This window comes from Petaurus breviceps, unplaced genomic scaffold (genome assembly GCF_028583685.1).
Source record: "Petaurus breviceps papuanus isolate PSGF00001 unplaced genomic scaffold, PetGlider_PUasm1.0 90792, whole genome shotgun sequence".
In the NCBI taxonomy this organism is placed as follows: domain Eukaryota; kingdom Metazoa; phylum Chordata; class Mammalia; order Diprotodontia; family Petauridae; genus Petaurus; species Petaurus breviceps.
In genome coordinates this window covers 11,301,381-11,310,294 of record NW_027187347.1, presented here as the reverse complement: position 1 = coordinate 11,310,294, position 8,914 = coordinate 11,301,381, and the positions used below count along the sequence as shown (strand labels likewise).

The 8,914-nt window shown below is 37.7% G+C and overlaps 1 protein-coding gene across 42 annotated transcripts in view; it reads left to right on the top strand.

Moving 5' to 3' along the window:
- Positions 1-8,914, top strand: part of ZBTB20 (zinc finger and BTB domain containing 20) — a 1,019,756-nt gene that overhangs the window by 552,157 nt on the left and 458,685 nt on the right. For 41 of the 42 annotated variants that reach the window (XM_069069927.1, XM_069069948.1, XM_069069956.1 and 38 more), the window contains one exon: positions 5,387-5,434. The gene's annotated coding sequence lies outside the window, so the exon portion shown is untranslated. Of the gene's footprint in view, positions 1-5,386; positions 6,360-8,914 lie in introns of those variants that run through there. The other variant, XR_011164811.1, reaches the window with a different exon arrangement.

Sequence of the window (8,914 nt, the reverse complement as noted above, 5' to 3'; positions counted from 1 at the left end):
CTCAGTTACGCAACATCACATACCCAGTACACAGAGACAAAAAGGGAAAAAGCACACACAGCCTTTACATTCAAAAGCTCTTGCATAATTTTACTTTTCTACAGCCAAAAAAAAAAGGAAATAACAGATGGGGAAACTTACAGTTTTTTTTTTCCCTTTTCTCAGACTTTTGAGAAGGGAGTCAGTTAACATCCATGGCCATTTGTAGTTGCCCTAGGCTGCAGTTTAACATCCCATAATTATCAGTGTCTTAACTTATTTTAAAATAGGACTTTGTGACCCTCCCTATTGTAATGCATTTTTCAGGTAACATAAGACTAAAATTATTCTAAGGTGTTTAAAGCTGACTTGGTTTTTATTTGTTTCATGAAAAATTAACAATATTTAAACTATGAAATGAATTTTAAAATAAAGTGAGGGTGGCATTTTTGGGTGTTGTTGTTTTCTTTTTTTGTCTTGAAATGTATCTTGATGGAATATTTGTGTAAAAAGCCAGTTATATAAATGTTGTGTTCCTCTTACTTTTACTTTGGGGACCATATAACAATCTAATGTTCCTTTTCATTACAAAGTATGTTCAAACCAAGAACTCTTAATGAAAGAGAAAATGTCTCTTACAATACATCACAGATAAATTTTATTCAATCTTTCAATTGACTTCACCCCTAAACAATGGTTCTATTTAAGATCCTGTAGCTTCTGTAATACTCATTGAGAATTTTTTCTGTCATACTGTACTATATTCATGCTTACTTTTGGATTCTACACATCGTGCCCCTCTAAAACTTAAAATGGACAATAAAAATCCTCTGCCCTTCTTTGCTTCTTTGATGTCGCCCACTCCCACCACCACCCTGACTCACACCTCCCATTTCTCACTGTAGTAACTCCCTTTACAATTCAAATGGAAACAATGAAATTTGTATGCTGTTCTGGACCCGTGTTTATCTGCCTTTCTTTCCTGTTATAATATTTCGTTTCAGTTAACTGACTGATGTCCACAGGGACCTAGAAATTTGTCTGATAAGGGAGTTCTTTAAAAAAAAAGTTTCTGCCTGTCAAATGGATAGAAAATGAGAAAGACCATATCTGCAGAAACTATGTTACATCTGCTGAAAGAAATAAAGATCCAAGTGAGTGGGGTTTTCTAATGGGTTAGCAAAAGGAAGGAAAGAAGGAAATGGTGACAAAGAGAAGAGATGAATTGGATCACTCAAATTGCAGGAAATATTAAGGTATCTCATCTTTTTGTATTTGGGGGGTCTGTTTCATCTTCTTATGACAACCTTTTCCTCCTCACTGTATTTTACATTTTATTTTATTATATTTGTGAGACTAGGTTTCCCTTCACCCAGGCTGGAAGTATACTGGTCACTCATGGTCCCTATCCAAATAATGATATGCACAGAAACTTTGATATACTTATTTTTCCCCTCACCTGGGCCAATTTCCTCCTCCTTTGGCAGCCTCCTGGCCTCTGCTTCCAGAGCTTTTAATATTAGTACCTGATTTAGTGCAGATAATAAATCTGTTTTAGCCCACTGAAGCTCAGAACTCCTGGGATCAAGCAGTCCACCAGCCTTGGCCTCCCCTTTGGGCATACACCACTATGCCCAGGTTTTGCCCTTCATTTTAAAACCAAGGAAGTTAGTTCCACTGTGAAAGTTTTAGGTTAACTTTCTATTCCTTGATATTTCAGTCTTAGAGTGGATCTGTGATCTTATTGATGCAGTCATTCCCTTTATCTTCTTCCTGTAAGATTCTTGTCAGTGCCCTTTCCGTGGACCCTCCTCAGAGGATCCACTTAATATGCTAGAGGCCTTCTTCTAGGTCTTGTTAAATTCCATGGTTACCAAGCCACCACTCAAGTTGATGATCTCTTGTCCTTCGTTTTTTTTTTTTTACTTTTTGTACATTTCAGGCAATTTTACATTCCTTTTTATTTTTCTGTGGAATCTGAAGTTTAAAGAAAGCAATTTTATTTTAGGATCTCATTTCATGCTGAAAACAGGATAAATGTGGTTTTATTTTCAACTATATGATGCTGAGGCGAATCCAGAGGAGTTTGGACCTACTTTTAGATGAGCCATCATCTAGAAAGTGATGAAAGATTTTGGTGCCATTGATTTTTACACATTGAAGATGTCAAAAGAACATATTCTTAACATATTTAGAACTGAGTAATCAAATAAAAGCATCAGATAGCATTTAATGAATGCATTATCTTCTAGCTATTTGTCGTGCTCTTGTTAGTTTGGGTGGTGATATTTTAGTCCCTTGGTAACCAAATATTTAAGGACCAGATAAATTTGTTTTTGGAAAAATATTGAAACTTGGTCAGAGTAATCCAGTGCTACCTAGGACATATATATGTGTATATATTTAAATGTCCCCCATCAGTTATTACAGTAAAATGTTTCAGAACACAGGGTGGGGTGGGAGAGAGAGAGACAGAAACAGAGAGAGAGAGATTGTGATAGCTTAGTGTAAGCATACATATGATTATGCACATATGTATAAGATATTGGAAATAATTTCTTATTTTAGTTGTAGCAAATTAATGTTCTACAGCCAAATATAATACACATCTATATAGACATACACATAGTTGGTACTCATTTCCCTTATCCTTAGATGCCCTAGAGGCTTGCATTCTCCTTCAATCGCATAGCCCCAGAGGAGTCCTGCAGTTAAATTATCTGCTCTAATTTTAATTTCTGTGTATGGCAAAGAAGATTTAAGAATATTTAGTGGACAGTGGGCAGTGTTTCTATCCCTCCTTCTCTCTTTCCCCTCTCTTTCTTCCCCCTCTTCTTTTCTCTCTCTCCCCTTCCCTTCTCTTTTTCTCTCTTCCTTCCTCCCTCCCTCTCTCCCTCCCTCCCTCCTTCCCTCCCTCCCTCATGTTTGTCCACATCAGTGATTTCATTAATATAGAGAAATCCTAGTGTAAAAGTGTCCTCTGTGAATGCAGATCAGTGACTATTCTGCTACTCCTAGTCTTAGCAACTTGCAGGGCTGTTGCTGGGAGGGTAACTGGCAATGAGAGATGAGACAATTTGCTAAGTTTAACAGCCCCTGTTCTTCAGAGGATGGAGCTTAAATTCTTGTCTCCTTGTTCCAGGCCTTCTGAGGCCAACTCTGTCCATTACACGTGCCGAACTACCTCTAGACATTTCTTTTAAGTGTCAGAAATATTGGAAACCGCTGTTTAGAAGGTAATTTAAAAAAAAAAGAATTTAACTGTTTTTTCTATCCTACTCTGTAACATCTTTTTTTTCATTGGTTAGTACTCCTGCACATTCCAATCCCTGCTTATGAGCTCAGTTGCCTTTTTAACTTCCATTTGTGGCCAGCCCGTCACTTTAGCTTTCATTTTCTGTTGCAAAAGCAGCTCTGGGAACGTCAGGCAGCTTCCAGTTTAGCTTTTGCAATGGCCAAAGATAACTAGCTGCCATAGGAATGGCTAGAGGGCCACAGATTAGCATTGCCAGGGCAAGAAAGAGATGAGAGACAGTTTTAATCAGTTTCTCTTTTCCCCTGAGGCCTCCACAACTCTTAACAGTCCAGTTGTTTGGGGTCAGCTGGAAGCCAAAAGAGATTCTTGCAATGCTACCGTCATTACAAAAGTTACTGATTTACCTTTTAAAGGGGCACTTTTTTAGTGGCTGGTGAGGGACCTGCTGTGTGTAGTAGCTTTAATACAGAAGAGATAAGAGAGAAGCAAGCTTCAGTACAAGGAGATACTATGCTGAGGCAGAATGATGTAGAAGGCAGATCTCTGGCTCAGTGGTTTCCCAGAGCACTTCCATAGAGTAGACACATCGTCTCATCTTCCTCCTGCCAGTTGATGTTTCTGTGCCTCCCTATTTGTACTGTGTCAAAGGTAACACAGTTAAGACGATTATTTCCCATTTTCCCTTTTAGCCATCCTTTAGCAATCAATACTGTGTAGACCTAGGTTTGCTTTGGTTTGGTTTTTAAATACAATTCCCACTTAAAACACAAAACTAAGAAGCTGCTTCAGTGATCCACATCTAATTTCATATGAAAAACTGTTTCATAGTCCTCCTCATCTAAAAATATGCTCTTGTCCTTTTTCTCAAAACTCCTTTGTATTGCATTGCTCCATTATTATACTTCAAGGTATCCTTTGTCCTTGGGTCTCCTGGAGAAGGGTAGTCCAGTACTCACTCTATTAGGAGATCCCTTCTTCTCATTAATAGCTGGCATTTATGTACATTTGCAGAGAGCTTTCCATGTGCTATCTCATTTGATCCTCACAGCAGCCCTGTGAGGTAGGTTCTATTGTCGTCTGTATTTTAGATGAAGAAACTGTGGCAGAGGTTAGTGACCAGGATCACACAGCTAGTAAATATTGGGAAGAGGATTTGAACTCAGGTCTTCCTGACTCCAGGTCAAGTGCTCTAGATGCCCCGCCACCTGGCAACTTACTACTAGCTATAGAGAAAAGTACACTTTTCATAGTGCTTTTGTGTGCCTTAAGCAGACATCACTTTTCTCTCACCAGTTTTGTGATGTCTCATGAAAACCTACCTGTGGCTTCTTGGTAGAGAAACAAGAAAGAAAAACTTCTACATGATGGACCTCTGCTTGTTAGGCAAGCAAAATTTTTATTCAGAGTATGATATTTAAGGATTTTGTTTCTCCATAGAAGGAGCTTTTTAAATGTTAATTTTGGGGTTGTTTTGTAGCTCTGGGACTGCATAAAAGGTCTCAGTTTTAAAAGGTTTCAGTTCCCTTGGTCTTCTTCTCTTATATTTAGTTGGAATAGAATACTACACATTCATTTATCCTCATGGAGGCATATAACACCAGTAACTCACAACTTATGAAACCAGGGGTAAATAATCCATAGCTTGTTCTGCTGCGATTGCCATAATATTTATATCGAAAGCACAAGTAACAAACAACCAACAACAAAAAGAAAACCAGTTTGTTTTTATTTATAAAATGTTTAATCAAAAGTACAGTAAAGTTCAAATGGAGCTGCAAATCCTGGTGGTTCACAATGGTTTGATTTATTTTTTTAAATAGACCATGGATAATTAACCATAAAACAAAACTTTCTCAACTCAAGTTACAGGGAATTGCATAGAGGGGATAGCAAGGCATTCACAACTGGTTGCAACTGGTTACAGTTTTTAAAGTTAAACATAGAGGCAACTAACTAAAGGAGCCAAGTCATTTCTGTGTCCCCAGCTGTGTTTTCCCTTCCAGGAGGAAGCAACCTTTGCTTGCTATAGCACAGCCGAAGCCAGTGTCCCAAATTGAGAAATAAAAGTATGAGTTTCATTCTTGCCATTTTAACCCCAACTTGTTAAAGTTAATACTTGCATAACACTTATCAAAGCATTTTTCATTTCAGGGTGCTTCAACAATATTAACTGGTCTTTCTTCACAACATCACTCTGTGGTAAGTAACTTTTATTATGCCCATCTGAGAGATGAAAATATTGAGTCTAACTGAGATCAAATGCATTTCCCTGAGCTTTGGTAAAAAATAGACCGAGACTCTATTAAGATGAGCACTTAAAGAACTGAATTTGAATATGTCTGGATTTTTTTCATTATCCTATCTGTTAATTAATGTATACTGCAGCTTTAGGGGTAGAGGGGAAGACATTTACTCTCAAAGAATGGTTCTTTAATTTTGTAGTATTATCCTGTATTTCATAAGAACAACATTCTAAAATACCTCAGTTCAGAATGGAAGTTTTTTAAGCTTTGATTGAATTTCTGTACCTACATGTGGGTTCATGGGTGTAAAATGTATGTAGACACTTTCCCCCAGGACCAGAGGGACTTTGGCATTGACCAAAAATAAATACAGTTAGCCTTTTCACATTGTGACTTTCCCCATTGTGGTTTCAATATATTTTACCAGTTGGAAAAATAAATTGAATGAGAATTTTTGGGGAATTTTGTGGAAGCTGCAGGTGACACATAAAGGCCAGCAGATGAAACAGAAAAAGTTTAAAACTTAGAAATGCACAAAATATACATATAGCATTGTTTAATATCAGTATATTTTATCTTTTAATATCATAAGTATGCCCAAATTTTATTATAAGGTAATGTAAATACCTCATAAAAGAAAAAAGAAAAAATTCAGGCTTCTTTGGTACAAAGGGAGAGCCAAAATTTTTTATAAGGATTTTCCAGATCCCAGGGGTGCTAAGCCCCTAAGCTCTGCAGTGTGGAAGGGATAATTATAAATAAAAGAGAGGTTAAAAATGAGCTTTCTATGCATTTGAATGTTACCTGATCAATCTTGCTCATTTGAGGTATATATATTCTATTTGGATAAAGGATCTTAAAACTCATTGCTTTATCCTTCCCCCTTTCCTCCCCCCTACACACACACACACACATACACACACACACACACACACACCCTGCCCTTCCCCCCCCCCCAATGGACCTATGACTTCCTTAATGTAGAAAGGTCTTGGGAAGGATTGACCTTCTACAAAGGAGATCAACAACTATTCCACAATTTATGGTAAGAGAGTTGCCTGGGGCCCTATGAGATTGAGTGACTGACCTAAGGTCTAAACATGTCTTGGAGGAAGACCTGATTGTCTCATACATAGTAGGAACTAAAAGAGTATTGAATTAAATTGAGTTGAAACCAGGCACACACAAAAATTAAAGAGGAAAATGCCCTTAGACACCAGAATGATAAGATCCTGCTATGTATGAGACAGGGGCAGCTAGGTGGCACAGTGAATAGAGCTCTGGGCCTGGAGATCTGAGCTCAGATATGCTCTCAGACACTTATTAGCCGTGTGATCTTGGGCAAGTCACTTAAACCTGTTTGCTTCAGTTTCCTTTTCTGTACAATAAGCTGGAGAATGCAAATCACTCCGGTACCTTTGCCAAGAATACTTCCAAATGGCGTCATGAAGAGTTAGACATGACTCTTGACACACATGAGACAAACAGATCTCTGTTTACGACTTGATCTCACAGTGTCCCAGGCAACATGTATACATGTACATACATTCATATGTATATATATATATATACATGTGCACACACATACATCTATCTACTATCGCATGTATGTGTGTATATATGTATGTGTATATGGAGAGAGAATTGGAGATTGAAATATTTGGTCACAGCTGAGCACAGATTTAGGAGGTAGGTAGGACGAGGTTTGCATTTCTCACATATTTTGTTCTCAGGACTCTTTTACACTCTTAAATTCAGGATCTTTCTCCAGACTGTTTATTGGGGGGGGGGGAGGGAGAGACTATATTTATCTATATGTACTGTATTAGAAATGAAATTATCTCAGTATTATTATGAAAATAGTTTTGACCTTGCAAATCCTTTGAAAGGATCTTGGGGACCCTCTTGGGTTTCCTTAGCCACATTTTGAGAACCACTGGATTTGTATCTTCATTAGTGGAAGTTTTTAGAAGTTTCAAAGAGTCAGTACTGTAATGTCCAAAGAGTCCAAGGATTGTAATAACCAGGAAGTGTGTGTACAGGATCAAGACTGAGGTGTTTTAGCCTAATCTGGTCCTGAAATAGCAGAGTGTGTGACAGGTCAGTCAGCACTGAGATACACTGACAGCCCTTGGTAGTTGGCGGGGTGGGGAGGGGAGTGGAAGGAAGCTTGCCTTACATCTCACTATGCTAATGTCTGGCTTCTGCTAATACTGTTTAGTCCTGAAAATCATTTTCATCCAAGACTCACTGATGATCTCCAAGGCCCTTTCTAGTTTTAAAACTCTATGAAAATTATACTCCTGACTTCACTTTATATGAATCTGCATAAAATGAGGAAAAATAATCTCTTGGAGTAATAAAGATGGATTTATAAAAAGGACTTTGCATATCCATGGCCCATAATCTCTATTTGTAACTATGTTGCTGTTTCTAATTCTGTTGCACATCTATCTGTCTCTGTATCCATCTCTCCAGTAAAGTTAGCAACCCTTTAGAACCGTAACTTCCCAGCCCCAACCAACCTCTTCTCTCCACCTCCTACTTTAACTTGTTCTGTTGCCCAGAAAAAGCCTCCTATCAGTGTACCAGAAACCCAAGGGACATGCATTATGTGGTGCCTTCAATTTGCCTCTCTCTTTGCATTTAAAAATGAGATCATGAAAGGACCCTAATTTCACACCCCCTCTGGCTTGCAAAGTGGCCAGCCCCTCCCATATTTATCCTCAGTGACAGAAAACCCTTTATATTTTTGTGATCAGAGAAAATTTTTATTATTATGTCTATTTCCATTCATCTATTTGTCTTTTTTTAGGTATGGGTATTAACCCTAGAAAGATACAAACTATTTTTTTCCTGTGGCTGTTTTAATAGATTATTGACTCCTAAATGAGAGGGACAGTATCTTATTCATCTATGAAATTCCCATAGGGGTTTCAAAGAGAAAAGCAAAACCTTGAAAGTGGTAGGTGACTAATAAACGTTTTTTTTGATTGAATGAATGAAGAAAGAAAAAAACAATTTATCTTTAGAGTTTAATTGTAAAAAGATTCAAGTATGATACAGAGTAAATCAGAGTGTTTTCTACTGAATATATGTCTTCTTTACTATCTAACGGATGCTGGGACTTGGGGTCAGGAAAACCTAAATTCAAATCCTGCCCCCAAAACTTAATTGGTTCTGTGAGTGTGGCAAGTCACCCTCTCTCAGCTTCATTTACCTCATCAATAAAATGGGAATAATTTGTTACTAGTAATTAGGTAGCTTATAAAAAAGACTGGGGTAGACCTGACTATGATATGACTTTAAAAAGTAAAACCATTCCAGAACAGCTAAAAGAGTAATTACCTTATACAAATGTGGTGCAAGAGGAAGAACCAAGACAAAGGAATTAGATGGGGGAGTGAGGTTGTTCTGGAAATCTGCTTTCATCTGG